A 16,237-nucleotide genomic window follows, 5' to 3' on the forward strand; every position below is an offset into this window, starting at 1 on the left:
ACAGTAGTCTAAACTCAAGATTACCCACTTAAGGGTCAACATGGCAAGAGAGGGTGCTAGCTTCCCAACTAAGTGAAGCTGTAAGGAAGTGTTTTGTGTGTCAGTCACCACCAGTTTTGATTTTTTTTAAAAAAGGCGCATAATACTTTGTATTAGGACCAACGAAAATGACCCAAAACAACTTCCAGCAAGACACTCAAACTTTAACAGGGTCTTTCAATGAAAGTTGCACACCATCAATGGTAGGAAGAACAATCCCATTTAAAGCAGTGGTCCTTCCAGACAGCATCACCTCCGTCTTATCTGGATTCAGCTTCAGTTTGTTCTCCTTCATCCAGCTGACCACCACATTCAGACTTTGGGTCAGTGCAGAGACAGTCACAGTTGGCTGCTTATTCAAGGTGATGTATAGACTGGGTGTCACCTGCATATTGATGACAGACAACTCCAAAATAAGATCATCTGAAGGGGCCTTAAGTAGATATCAAACAATGTGGGAGATGGCACAGAACCACATGGCACCCCCTGTGTCAGCTCTCAAGGGGATGATTCAACATCTCCCAGTGCAACATTTTGTGATTGGTCTGATATAAAGGACCAATTCAATACTGATCCACCCGGACTGACCTCACTTTTCAGGCACCTCAGCAGTAAGGAATGTTCCACCATAACAAAGGCTGCCAACAGATCTAGTAATGACAACAGAGATGCCTTATTTTTATCTATCTGATGATGGAGATCATCAGTCCACAAGCACCACTAAAGCTGTCTCTGTCCCAGATCTAGGCCTGAATTCCCACTGAAAAGGGTCAAGGGCAGATGTCTCAGCCAAGTGTCCCCGGAGCTGCTCCTTGACTACCCATTCAATAAAATTTCCCAAAAAGAGAATGTTCAAAACAGGTGCTATTATACTAGTCATTGGTGATTCAATCAGTTATAACAGGCCTCACTCCTTTGGGGAAGAACCAAAGTTCTCATGCCAACGGTCCCAGGTCCAATCCCAGGTAACTTCAGATAAAGGCATTATGTTACAGTTGCTACGTGCTTCACAGGAACAGGGTGCATGTCTGCATGTGTCCTCATGTGCCCGCACACACACTTCAAATATCTGGTTAAAACAACATCCAACTTGTTAGAAGGCCTGCTAGGACATGGAGACCAAAGCAGGAGGAGAATGAAAAGGAAAAAAAAAAACCAAGGAAAAAATTAATATCTGAAATGAAATAAATATAATATATTGACCTTAAAACTTAAATGCCATTTTTCTGCACGGATTGAGCACCCAGTACAATAAGCAGAATACAGGTATTAATAAGAAACCAGCAGAATTGTTTACTACCTTCTTAAAGTGGACGTATCCACTATGCAGGTCTTGAATGACTTCCATCCATCTAACACAAAAATTCCTACACTGAAGAAGAAGAATATTGGGCAACCCTAAGCATTAAAGCTTATCGGGAAGAATGAGCAGGGGAAAAAGATGATCCCCATGTTTGAACATGTATTTCTTTTTGTATGTTTGGTCTAAGGACCGCAACAATAAATGATACTGATGATCCCCCATGTTACAGAAAATGCTTAAAGAAGCAAGTAACCTTACGCCATAACTTACAGCTATTTTTAAAAATGAGCAGATGTCTTTACAGGTGCCAGGCAGCAGTGAAACTAGGAAGGCAAGCACACCCATCTCTGTGAGAAGTGCAGCCCGCAGGCCATAATTTGTCCGCAAAATGCTGCCCCATCCCTGACTAACGTTGCTGCAGCTGTTCACACAGGAAAATAACGTTTTGCGAAGGGGTAACCAGCAAGTACAGGAAGAATCTGTGGTTTGTATCCTTCTCCATTCATCCAGGTTTCAAGCCTTCCTCCGACTAAGGAGACCTTGGCCCTTTTCACACCAGACACAAAGGCCAGAAGCTATCTTCCGCGTTTTTTGCGCTGCATTTCGTAATGTTCTGGAAGCAGAGGTATGTAGTGTGGAAAGGGCCCCTCTCCAACAGAAGAGCCATTTCCATCACTGGAAAGTTCTGTAAGCTGCTAGCCAATGGCTTCAAACATTGCGGAGCTGTGTGATGGAATGCAAGCCAGTGTGTCAACGGTACACAACAAAGAAACTCTAAACACACAAGGACACACACATTAATACATCACAGCCCCCACAACTAGCATTTAAAAATATATTTCTCTTTACTGTGTCACTTCTAATACTCAGCCAAAGAGCTATGGGTCAAGAGAATGTGTTTGAACCTGTCTTTAGAAAAAAACAGCTTGTATAGTCTGGTAACCAGATAAACTTTGCATTAATCACTGATGGTTCAAGGGGTGTAGCGATGGACATGAGTTCAGAGGGCTTGGAAAGGGGTGTGACACATTCACGGGGAGAGAGCTGTACCAATGGCTCTTGGCTGTGATGGGGAAATGAACTTTCCATGTTTACAGGCAGCATGCCTATGAACACCAGAGGTACCATCAGTGGATGGCTATTTAATTGTAATTTTTTAAATGTTTACTCCATTTATATCTCACCTTTCTCCCCAGTGGGGGCCCAAGTTGGCTTACATAATCCTCCTCTCTTCCATTTTATCCTTGCAACAGCCTTGTGAGTAGGGTTGCCAGCTCCAAGTTGGGAAATTCCTGGAGATTTAGGGGGTGAAACCTGGAGAAAGTGGGATTGGGGAGGGAAAGGACCTCGGCATAGCATAATTCCATAAAGTCCACCCCAAAAAGTAGCCATTTTCTCCATGTGAACTGATCTCTGTGGCCTGGAGACCAGTTGTAATTCTGGGAGATCTCCAGCCACTACCTGGAGGCTGGCACCCCTACTTGTGAGGTAGGTTAGGCTGTGACTGGCCTAAAGTCACCCAGCAAGATTCTACAGTGGAGTGGGGAGTCGAAGCTGGTTCTCCCAGATCCTAGTCCAACACTCCAACTACTATGCCATGCTGGCTGTTGCCTTCATGCTGTGTTTGTAGACTTCCAGGGGCATCTGGTTGGCCAGCACGGGAAACAGGATGCAAGACTGAACAGATCTTTGGTCTGATCCAACAGAGATCCTTGTGTTTCTGGATGCTGCTGAAAAGAAGCTGGTCCCTGACTGAAATCCAGGCTAGTCTTGCTTGGTATCAGCTGTCTGGGGAATTAGTGTCATTTGCCAAAATAAATGCCAGAACAATTAGATTCCAATAGGATCCATCCAAAGGATACCAGACAAGGCAGGTATGGGCCAGGCAGATATAAGCCAAGATTGGAGAAAAATTCAATCAGGCAGCAAGCTCAAGAGACAAGCTCAACAGACAAGCATAAACAGTCTGTGATGGGTCAGGTCTCCAGGTTCATAGAGATGCCAGCTGCCGGTCCAATAAGGCCAAAAGGTGATGGCTATGGCAGGTAAAGTACGTTCTAAAAGCAGCAGTTGAAGGTCAGACGGACCACACAGAGGAAATGAAACCCAAAGCAGGCAGATCAAGCAATGTGGGAACGAGGGAAGGAAGCAGCCACTTACAGCCCAGTCCTAAGCAGAGTCACACCCTGTTAAGTCCACTGAAATCAACATGCTTAGAAGATCATTGAAAGGAAGTGGAGGTATAAATGGCAGCTACAGAGTTTAGAGAAGCTGATTTGGAGGCACAAAAAGGCCTGTGCTGAAAATGACAGTTAATATTAGCTGCAAGCCTATGGCCACTAAGGTCTTACAGGCACAGTACAACAAATGTCGTTGCTTTAAGAGACACAAAACAGTTTTTAAAAATCTGGCCTCTATTCACTATATTAAAAAAAACCCTCTGACAACCAGCCAAAATAGGGGAGTACCAATCATGCCGCTGGAATATTGGACAGCAAGCAGCCCTCATGCACTGTTTCTAGGAATCCCAGTTCAAGATTCTCCTGGCAACTTATGAAAAGGGTTCCTAAGTATGTTGTTTTTCAGGAGGCAGGCCTGGCTCTGTACTACAGCTCAGCTCTGTGCAAGAACTGCTGGCCAGACCTCTCAACAACTTCTTCCATCCTGATTTGAGTATGCCCTCACCTGGATAGCCCAGGTAAACCTGATCTCATCAGATCTCAAAAGCTAAGCAGGGGCGACCTTGGTTAGTAATGCAATGGGAGACATCCAGTGAAGACCAAGGTTGCAGAGGCAGGCAATGACAAACTACCTCTGTTAGTCTCCTGCCTTGAAAACCCCACTAGGGGTCATCATAAGTCAGCTGTGACTTGACAGCACTCTCCATCCGAATGCTTGGACTGGAAGGCCGGAAAGTCCAATCAAATTCCTGCCGTGGCCAGCCTGTGACTTCTGATGCCCGATACACTTTCCTTTCGGGCTGTTCAAGTCTGTCTCTTAGATGCTAACGAAGGAAGTCACTGGCTGTGAAACCCGAAGCACGGCTTGCGGACAATGCCACTCACAGTCGTGGCTCCGATCTGAAGAATCGAAACTAGCAAAGGAAAAACTCTTCGAGCTAGTCAGCAAAATGAATGCCGCCTGCAACGGATTCTACGAAGCAAAGACCTCGCAGTGCACTAAATGGCAACTCAGCTAGTCGGTGCTGACAGCTGAAGGAGCCCCATCTGTCAGGACGGCAGTTTTCATGCCTGTGAGGCATTCTATTCATAGATTCCCTTCTTACCGGCCTCCACTCGGTCTCTGTCAACTTGGAAGCTCAAGAGGTGGCATTCTTTCTGACCGTACCTCAGCATCTTCATCGATTATTTCAGGCCTCCTGAAAACTTCAGCGCTGAAGGCCACAGAGTTAAATTCCTGACACACACATATACGCACTCATCTTTCTCATCTCAAGTGGCTTTCTTTGCTATTCGAATTAGACTCATTCTAAACAGCAGAGCAAAATGTCAGGGTGGCAATTCCTTGACTTTAAATGTCCTTGCGTGGGCATTCCAGAAACCTGGATCACTATATTGCCCCCTCAGCTGCGCCTTAACTCACTTCCCACAGTGAACTGTAAAGATTCTTTACTGTAAAGATTCTTACACACACACACACACACACACACACACACACACACACACACACACACACACGGCCACTAATAGGGTTGCCAGTCTCCAGGTGGTGGCTGGAGATCTCCCAGAATTACAACTCCTCTCCAGACAACAGAGATCAGTTCCCCTGGGAAAAAAGGCTGGTTTGGAGGGTAGACTCTATGGCATTATAGCCTGCTGAAGTCCCTCCTCTCCCCAAACTCTGCCCTCCAGGAATTTCACAACCTGGAGCTGGCAACCGTAGCATTCACCAGCATGCCAAACTCCTAGGAGGTGCTCCTGACTCCATGCCTTTTAAACCCTTTTGCTGTTCAGGAGGCGAAGGGAAATCGGGCCTTCTTCCTATTGATCTCTCTGCCAATTTTAAAAGGACATGATGAGCAGAAGATTGATTGATTTGACCTCTGGCTTACCAGCACATTAAATGCTGTACAATCCAAAGATGAAATCCATCTTAATACAATAACGTAAGGCATCCCCCCCTAATCAGACTTTAGGACACTCATCAGAAAATGTTTTTCAGATATTCAGTGCAGAATCCCAGCCCACCAGCCATTGTCCAATCACCACAGTAGCTGACTCACACATCAGGTTTCTAGTTAGGAAATTCCTGGAGATTTTTTGATGGAGCCTGAGGACAGGCGGGACTTCCGCAGGGTAAAATGCCAGATAGTCCACCCTCCAAAGTAGCTACCTCTCTCCAGGCAGGGTTGCCCAGTCCTCTTACCCTCCTGGAGGGAGGGGGCCCCAGCACTCACCTTTTTTCTTGTCTTCTGGAAATGACGGCCTCACAGCAGCCACAAGAGCACTCCCTTGCTCTGCACAGGGCCTATTCTTTGAGAATTGGCTCATCTGGGGCCAAAATCAGCACCAAGAGAAACATGGGAGCACTTCTGTGGCTGGTACAATGACGTCACATCTGGAAATGATGTTGTCGTGTCTGCTGGGAGTGCACACACCATGCATATTCTCGGGGTACCTGGCAGTGATGGGTGATCTCTGGGCAGCCTGGCGGTGATGGGTGCCTGGTGGTGATGGGTGCCTGGCGGTGATGGGTGATCTCTGGGCAGCTCAAAACCTCCCGCCAGTTACCAGTGACTGGCAGGCAATTAGACAAACTGCCAGGAGATTGCCCATCACTGTTGGACACATGGGATCCCTACCTCCAGGGGAACCGACCTCTGTCACCTGGAGTAGGTTTGCCAGGTCCCTGACCCTGCCGGTGGGAGGGGGGGAACCTGGCACCCACTTTGGGGACTTCTTACATGGCATGATGACATCATTTCTGGAAGTGACATCATCACGCAGGCTCTGGAAGTGCTCCTGCACTTCGCACTGGGCGGAATCTTAAAGAATCAGCTCATTTGAGGCCCAAATCAGCCCACCACGAAACGTTCTGAAGGGTGACATATAAATTGAATGTTATTATTATATTATTTTTGTATGCAATGACAGCACGACTGGGAGTGTTGTCGTTGTGCCACCAGCACATCTGGGGGGCCTGTTTCCCCGCCCTTTACCCCCACTGGCCAGGTGAGGGGTGGCAGGGAGTGGACGCTGGGAACAAGGGCTTCCTCGCCTTCACCAAGGGACCAGCAACCCTGCCTGGAGATCAGTTGTTCTTCTGGGACACCTAAAGGTCTGCAGCCCTCAGACAGGCTGCAACAGAGGGTAGAGGTTTTGCCATAGTGATATCTTTAGAGCTCACTTTTCAGACTCTGTGCAAAAGAGCCCCAGTGGTGACCCCCTCACCTGAATAGGGAAGCAGGTGCATTCAGCATCTGTGTGAGTTCAGCAATCAGGCAGGGGCGGCAGCACGTGAGACTCTGTTCCACTCATTACTGGGAAACTGCATATTCCACATCAACATCTTAGCTTTAAGTTAAAAGGTGTTTTACAGAAACAACTGATTATGGCAGAAAAGGGGGCTAGGAGCTATCCAGTACACTGCACAGTATGTTAAGTGAATGGCTAGTTATACTTCATTTTTACCCCTGCCTTTCTCCCCAGTGGAGACCCAAAGAGGCTTACCTTGCTCTCTCCTCTATTTTTTCTTCACAACAACCTTGTGAGGTAGGCTAGGCTGAGAATGTGTGGCTGGTCCCAGGTCACTCAGCAGGTTCCCATGGCAGAGTGAGGATTCAAACCTAAGTCTCCCAGACCCTAGTTCAACACTCTAACCACTTACACAACACTTGCTATCTACCTGCAGGACAGAAGCTGTGTGTTGTGTTGTCTGTAGCCTCTCTATCTACCCCATGCATAATTTTACAAACCACTGTCATGTTCCCTTTTAAATCATCTTTTCTGTAAAACTTAAAAAGCCCCAAATTCCTTACCCTTTTCCCCCAGGGAAGATGATCCAATGCCTTGATCATTTTGAATCTCCTTTCTGTACTTCCCAGTCCCAGTTTACTTGTAAACTCCAAACCTCAAGTCCTGGTAATTGGCAAGAACCGGCTCACAGGAATTTTTGAGCAGTGTAACGAGATAAGGATATTAAAATTGTGAAAGAAATTAAGCAAAATAAATTGCTTTCCGCGTCTCAGTTGTCTACCAGGATAATAAAGGTTTGCAGTGTCCCAAAGGAAAGGGATTATTTTCATTTCCCCAGTTTTTCGGCTGTAGAACTGGTGCTCGTCTTCTTCTTAACAAATCTGCATTTATTCCTGCAAATTTATTGAAAGGCTTCACTCCAACAACCAGTGCAATCCTAAGAAGAGTTACTCCAGTCTAAATCTATTGACGTCAATGGGCATAGACTGGAGTAACTCTGTTTAGGATCGCACTATATGTTTCTCTCACTTTAGTCTGCAATTTTCATGTTGCAATATCTTAAGGATAAGAACCAAGGCCAGGGCCCTGTTCCAATGTATCAGCCTTGCAGGGGATTAGTGATCTACTGAATCACTGGGTGACCTTTGCTTTTATTTAATTCAGCAGCAGCCCTTCATTGGGTAAAATGCCAGATAGTCCAGAGCAGCTATTTTCTCCAGGGGAAGCGACCTCTGTCATCTGGAGATCAATTGTTATTCTGGGTGATCTCCAAATCACAGATTGTCCTTGTCCCACCACATACCACGTTGGTCAGGCCCCACCTGGAGTATTGTGCGCAGTCCAGGAGGCCTCACTTCAAAAAGGATGTGGACAAATTGGAACAGGTGCAGAGGAGAGCAGCCAGGATGATCAGGGGCCTGGAGACTGAGCCCTACCACTGAGGGACCTGGGAGAGGAGGAGGTTGAGGGGAGACTGATTGCTCTCCTTTAAGTATTTCAAAGGCTGTCACTTAGAGAAGGGAAGGGAGCTGTTTAGGGTTGCCAGCTCCAGGTTGGGAAATTTCTGGAGATTTGGGTGGTGGAGCCTGGAGATGGTGGGTTTGAGGGAAACATCTCAGTGGGGTCTAATGCCATAGAGTCCACCCTCCAAGGCAGCCATTTTACCCAGGGGAACTATCTCTATGGCCTGGAGATCAGATGTAATACCTCAGCCACCACCTGGAGGTTGGCAACCCTAGGGATAGGATTCAGAACGGGTTTAAACAACAGGAGGGAAGGAACTTTTTGGATTTAATGAAAAATGTCTTCATGTTGAGAGTAACTCAGCAGTGGAATCAGCTGCCTGCGGATGTGGTAGGTTCCCCATCCTTGGCAGTCTTCAAGGAGCGGTTGGATGAATACTTATCGGGGATGCTTTAGGCTGTTCCTGCATTGGGCAGGGGGCTGGACTAGATGGTCTGTAAGGCCCCTTCTAACTCTATGATTTGCAGGGGTCCAAGTTAAAGCAATGCAGGTTACACCTAACCAGGGGTCATTTCGTAGAAAAAGACCTGGAGGAACTCATTAACAAAGCTCATTAGCATAACTCATTAGCATATGCCACACCCCTTGACATCACTGGAAATGTGTAATTAGCGTGACTGATTTGCATATGCCACCCCTCCTGACATCACCTATCCTGGATGTTTTGGACCCAATCCTGGCCATTCAGGGCCGAAATTGGGACCAAAATGGCAAAAAGGGGCTGAAAATGGCCAAAAAGGGGCCCAAAATGGTCAGGATCGGGCGGCTGCTGATCCGGAGAGTGATCCACCACCCGTCAGAGGCCCGATCCGGGCTGTTTTGGCCCCAATCCAGGCCAAAATGGGCCCAAAATGGCCGAGGCCACCTGACATGTGACCTCTTTGGGGAACTGCCGGAACTGCGTTCCTGCGCGTTCCCCCTTGAAATGAGCCCTGCACCTAACAGTCATTGCCGAACTAAAGAATATCTGTCAGGAAGTCAAAAACCTCAAAAATCCTTTCACAGCTACAAGGACAATTTTACTTAAGCAACAAACTCAACTCAAACTGCAGCTTCTCTTACCTTGAGCCTATTTGGGAGAAGAATTCTGGAGGATAGCTGATGAAAGAATAACTTTTTCATAGCTAGGTCAGACAGCAAAATCCATGTGGATTTAACAAGAGCTTAAATTCCTGTGCTTTGGGATTCACAAATATTTCCTGCAAAATCCTTCACTGTCAATCTGTTCTGACAGGTTTATGCTGCCCCAAGTGGGGGGATTATTTGAGCAATTAATGGAAGTTGTGCCTGAATAGCCCAGGCAAGCCTGATCAGAGCAGGTCCTGGAGATCTCTGAGAATTACAACAGATCTTCTGATAACAGAGATCAGTTCCCCTGGAGGAAATGGTTGCTTTGGAAGGTGGATTCTATGGCATTGTACTAAGGTTGCTGTCCTTCCAGCGGAGGTGGGAGATCCCCTGCTCCCAGCCTCCTCCTCCCCCATCACCACTCACCTGGCCGTGGGGGGCGGGGAGGTGCGGGAACGGGACTCCTGGGGTGTGCTCACGGCAGGACGTCATCACCCTCACTGGACTCCACTCTCAAAATCTCCTGGTAGAGGCCAAACCTGTTCAAAAACCCTGGTTCCAAGCCATGCCGCGGTGATGGGGGTCATCTCCCACACCCTCTAAAATTCTGTGCTTCTGTATTTGTAAGTCCCTTATTCTCAAATCAAGGAACACTTTTTCAGCCCTGCTTTCCCACCACTACCCATCCAATGCATACTTTACTGAAGGCTTTTCTCCAACAACAACACCCAAGCTCCTTGCCCAATTGCACATGTTTACTGCGAAGCTAAGGTCTTTTCACATGTTCTCTGTCCGTGTTCAGTTTGTTTTCTGTGTACATGCATAGACTGTATGCATGCACATTGAGTCGTTCTCACAATGCACATGCATTCATTCCTTATTTCTGTATCAGAATGCAGAGTATGGATTCTGGAAAATGGATCAACAACAGTGTTCTTATATACCTCCCTTCTGGACAGATTAGTGACCTTTCAGAGTGATGAACTCAGTGTTAATATTATCCCCACAATCCAGGTAGGGATGGAGATTGGGAGCAGGGGATCAACAACCCTAAAGGTGGAACTTCTTCACCCCCAGTGCTGTTCTTCTGATGCGATACACCCTGAGGCTGCTTTTAAGTACAAAGGGGGGAAGGTACCTAATATTTGTTGGAATCCTCAGTATATCTGGAACCGAGGGGTGCAGTCTTTCCCTTTTACTGGAACTATGCTGTATATTTGAGTGATGCCTCTCTTTGCCTGATCTAGAAGCTTCAGGCTCCTCCTCTTGTTCAGCATCCTTTGCTCACTCTCTCCTGCTGGTCTTGCCAGAAGCAAGACAGTTCTGCAAAGCTCTTCCGTACAGACTTGCATGTAGCACACCCATACCCCCACTCACATGCAGTCAGATTAGCAGGCCACTTGTAACAGGAAATAATGTCATTTGGATTAGATTTCTGTATTTCTTCTGTTACTACAAAAGAGCAAGTGAATGTGAATCAACTTTAACAAAGTAAGCTTTATCAGTTGCAATATTTTGGCATGAAGAGTTTTACCACATAAGATTCCACTTTGCAACTCTGCATTAACAAATACCGCCAATAATATTATTCCCATTGTTTTTCCTAACAAGACTTGGGAGCCAGTTTTGATCATGGGAATTTCCTAGCCTTGATATTGCCTCCCCATGGCTGCTTTCAGAGGTAGATTATACATCAGGAGATTCATGGGCAGATACCCACCTCGGGTTGCCAGGGCCCTGGGGGACACGGGGGGGAGCTGTGCTAGCTGTGTGTGTCTTTTTTCTGTGTCATGCCGGAAATGACATCATTCCTGGCATGACACAGAAGTAATGGGTCATACGGGGGGGGGCAGATTGAGTGAAAATAGCCCCCCCCCAGTACAACCCATTACTTTTGCATCGCGCCTGGACATGACATCATTCCTGATGCAACACAGAATGATGTCGTGTAGCATGCAGGGGTGCTCCAGAGCACGGGGGTGCACGCTTTGCCCACAGCGCCGCATTCCTGCACCTTTCCTCCCCCTTCCTGCCAGGTGAGAGGCGGCCGAGGGCAGGAATGGCAAGTGTTCCAGAAAAACTCCTGGTTTAGCCCTTTGCTGAAATGGCAAACAGAATGACTTCAGCCCAATATTCTGCTATTTGTCTTCTCTGCTTTCAGTTACGCGCTCTATAGGTTCCTATCTAATTTTCCCACAATATTCTTGGCTACTTGGGAGACCAACTTGTTTATCATTCAAGAAAAAGAAAGCTATTTTGAGGTATTAGTCATATTAAAGATTTGATAACTGTGGAGAAACATGAATCACTGCATTGAAGAGGATTCCCCCTCCCCTTCTGTTGCCAGATCCAAAAAAGGTAAAAGAAAGGTCAAGCATTTAGAGCCAGATAGGAAATGAAGGGCGGGGGGGGGGGCGCTTCTGCTTATTTACGTATTTGGTATTCAATTAGCATAATTTTCACTGCCTTTGTCCTCCAATGGGTTTTTGTTAAAACCCAGTAAAAGAGGCTTCAGTGTGATTGGTTGTGTCCCCCCCCCCCGCCCCGCCCCAGGAACCCATAATCAGTTTAAAGGAAGAATTTCTGCTTGTGGTGTGTATATTCATCAACTGTCTCCTTTAGTATATATTATATTACAGTTTTTTGTATTGCTTCAAAAACAACACAACAGGCTCTTGCCCAGGGTTGCCAGCTCTGGGTTGGGAAATACCTGGAGATTTGGAGATGAAGCCTGGAGAAGATGGGGTTTGGGGAAGGGGAAAAACCCCATTTGATATAATGCCACGGAGTACGCCCTTCAAAGCTGCTTTGGCCTCATCTGGAGACCAGTTATAATTCCAAAACTTCAGGCCCCGCCTGGAGGTTGGCAACCTTACTCTTGCCTCTTAGCCTGTGGCTATTAGCCTGTTGGGTTGCGCAAACTGAGCTAGTGGAACCACTCCCAGCCCATGATGTCAAATTGTATAATCTTTTTGTGTGTGCATTTTTTAAAATTATATTTTAGTATTCTGTGTAAGCCACTTGAGACCCCCTTGTGGGAGAAAAGTGAGATAAAAACCATTGAATAAAACACAGACCTAAGAGATACCGAATTACTCTTCGTCGTGTTTTACATTTGTTCTACAAACTCTTGTTCTGAAACCACAATTAAAAGCAGCAAACAACAGCTGAAACCAGACTGGCCCATCGGGAAAACTAGCAACAATGCAAACCAATAGATAAAACAGCCACCCCTAAAACAACTTTTAAAAAACCCCTAAGATCAACAATATGTCAATGGCCAACAGAGGGACCAGAACACATCTCAAAACACCAATCGGCCAAGACATAAAACATCCAAGTCCCTCTAGAACAAAATAATCTCAACCAACGTATCAGGATCCATGCAAACTTCCAGAAGCATGGAAACGCCACAGTCTCAAAGGCACTCCTGAAATAGTTTCTCTGGGGAAACAACTCACCTTTATAATGCTTTGAGCGCAATCAACTAAATTTTGATCCGCCAGACTTCCTGGAGCTCAGAACCCAAGACGCAAGTGGCAGAGCCTCAAAGCTCAGGGGAGGGGCCACAGCTCAGGGGTGGAGCTTGAAGGAACAAAAGGTGGTCGGCATACCTGGCTGGACAGGGAAGAGCCAGACTGTGCCTGAAGCCTTAGTTTAGGGTGTAGCCTGATAAACACAGGGACAAACCAAATCGAAAAACTTCTCATGGCAAGCAGAAAACTGCCAGCCCCCTTCCCTTGAGATTCTTCTCCTTCCTCCCGAGCAGAAGGCTAAATCATCCCTTCCACTCTTCATGCAAATTAGTAACCTGAACTCACTCTGTCAGTTTAGCCACCTGTAAAGAGCATCCCAGTTTCTGGGCAGTTTTTGCTTCACCACCACAAGGCTGGCGACCTCTGACCTGAAGGCAGGATTCCTTATTCTAACCCTAATGGTTTACCAGTTTCTTTGTATCGCCAGTTGTTAACTACTGCAAAAATGCTTAAGAAGGATTTGCCCTGTTGCTCATGCCAGAGTTTGCTCAACGCAGGCTCTGTAGAAGAAGAGAGCTGCTCTAGCATAGTGGTTAGGGCTGTGAGTCAGCGCTCCGCTGGTTTGAATCTCATTCTTGCCATGAACTCTGCAGGTGGCCTTGGATACACCACGCCTCTCAGCCTCAGTTCCCCAGCTGTATTGTGGGGATAATAACAACTCTGACTTTGTCCGCCTCTCTGAGTAGGCACTATTTTGTCTAGAAGAGCAGTATAAAAGCACACTGTTATTACTATTTATAAGGGTTTGTCTGGAGGAGAGAAAGTCATGGCTGTCCGGCCTCTGCATCTGTTCCATTAACGTGCAAGACGAAGCTCTCTTATAGGAAGTTCTTGTTTAATTTCCTTGTTTAATTTCCTCCAAAATTGTGGACCTTTGACAGTTAAATATCAATGCACACATCACCTTGTCGTTGTTAACTTTAGCTAACAAAAACAGAAGGTCTTCATAGACAGCTGAAGTAAGATTTTTATTTATGTATTTATTTGAACATTTCTATGCAGCCTCTCCTAGAGACCTGGTTGAGGTAGCTTTGATTTGAGCTGCTGTTCTGTGCACACCTATTGATTTCAGGGGGGGGGGGGCTCCATTAGTTTCCATGCAACATACTGTCAGTGAAGCGTGAACAGGACATGCAGCCTTAAAATTTGAATCCTAATTTACTCAGAAGTAAACCTTATCCTTTGAAATGGAACATTCTTCCTCCAAAATGTGCAGAGTGTACTGCAGCCTTGAATAGCCCAAACATCTCCTGACTAGACATGGGCACGAACCAGAAAAACAAATGAACCAAGTGGGTCGTGGGTCATCCAGTTTCACGAACCCCGAACCACAAACGTTGCCAAACTTGACCCGGTTTGTGAACTGGTTTGTGGGAGCCCAGAATGGGCCCCTTCACGCTCAGAGAGCCCAAATTCGCAGGGAGTTTTCAATCCTCCAAAAGCGGAGAAAGAAAAAAAGAAAAGCAAATAAAAGCAAGGCTCCTTGAGGGGGGGGGACCCACAAATTCCCACAAACCAAACCAGAAGAGAAGCCCTCCAAAAAGCAGAGAAAGGAAAAAAGAAAAGCAAATAGGCCACACTCAGTCAACTCAAAGGCCTAAGACCAGGCTGCGGGGGAGAGAGGAAAAAAGCACCCTTTCCCAAACACTTCCCCAGTAAGAAAAGGCAAGAAAAAAGAAAAGAGGCTTTTCAGTCCCTTTTCCAGCAACAAGTGCAGGCCAAAGATCCCAAGCAAGCAATCTCAAAAGCCAAGTTCCAGCAAGCCCTCCTCTCCCTCTCCCTCTCCCCTGAAACTGAAACCGCAAGGCACAGAGCTTTCCCTTTTATATAAAAGGCCCACATTGAGCAAAACAGGAGCACTCTGGTTAGCAGAAAGACCTGCCTAACATGGTTTGGGAGGAAGAGATTGGTGTTACCATGGCTACTGCCCATCTCCTCAGTTGCCTCAGAGATTCTAACCCTCCCCCCCTTTTCCTGGCTGGATGGGTCAGAATGAGAGCTCTCTAGTTGGCAGCGACAGCTGCCAATCAAGTGTGGAGGCCTCAGATTGGGGGCAACCAAAAGACTGGCCACCGTTGCCTGGGCAATGTATTGAATGGCGCCAAAGTGTCTGACTTCCCGAACCGGCCACGTAACGGTAGGAAAAAGTCATTTGGTTTGTAAAAACATGACCCCACGAACCGTGCGTTTCTTTGCCAACAAACCAGCTGTTCCATCACGAATTTTGGTTTGTGGTTCATTTCATGCTCATCTCTACTCCTGATGACATGCAGTAATAAGGAGGTTGAGTGTCTCTGGACAAACTATCAAGAAACATCAATACAAAACCCAGGAGTAATACAGCAGTCCAGAAATGCAGCCTAGGGTTGCCAGGCCCCCTCAATCTCCCAGCGGGAGATTGGGGCCTGGCCCTTACCTGGGGGGGGTGGGGGTGCGTGTCACTTCTGTGAAGTGATGTCACTTCTGTGAAGTGATGTCATCACGCAGCCCCTGGATTGCGCCGTTGGGGGCTGCTGCGGAGTGCAGGAACGCTCCTGCACTTCGCAGCAGCCCAAAACGGGCCCGATCCGCGCCAAAATGGGTGCGGATTGGGCCCGTTTTGGCATGGGTCGGGCCTGTTTGGGGCTCCTTCGGAGTGCAGGAGCGTTCCTGCGATCTGCAGGGGCCCACAACAGGCCTCATCTGCGTCAAACGGGGCCAATCTGCGCCTGTTTTGGCACGGATTGGGCCTGTTTTGACGTGGATCGGGCCCATTTTGGGCCCCTGTGGAGCGCGGGAGCATTTCTGCGCTCCACAGGGGCCCACAACGGGCCCAATTGGCACGGATTGAGCCAGTCTTGACACGGATCTGGTCCGTTGTGGGCCCCTGTGGAGCGCAGGAACGCTCCCGCGCTCCACAGGGGCCCCGATCCAGGCCAAAACAGGCCTGATCCTGGTGGCTGTTGTGCGCGGGGGCACACATTACTGCAGGGGGGCGCACATGGAAGGTGCGCACCCCCCGCTGGCCAGGTAAGTAGGGGCGGGTGTGGGAGGGCGGGGGCCTGGCAGCCCTAATGCAGAATGCCAGGAACAGTTGTCACAGATTCCTTGCCCGACTGCAGGCTATTTCTGTGGTTTTTTTTAAAAAAAATTTATTGGATGGGTTTACAAACATAAACATAAAAATCATTATCATTATTCATCCCATTGCATTTTCCCCATCCTTCCCCCCCCCCTTTTTCTGGTGACTCCCCGCAGTTTTCCATACCCAACTTAATCTAAAAAGTATATCATATAAATTCATAAAATCTATAATACTAATGTAATATATATCTATATTATACCTACTATCT

Source organism: Eublepharis macularius, chromosome 13 (genome assembly GCF_028583425.1).
Source record: "Eublepharis macularius isolate TG4126 chromosome 13, MPM_Emac_v1.0, whole genome shotgun sequence".
Taxonomy (NCBI): domain Eukaryota; kingdom Metazoa; phylum Chordata; class Lepidosauria; order Squamata; family Eublepharidae; genus Eublepharis; species Eublepharis macularius.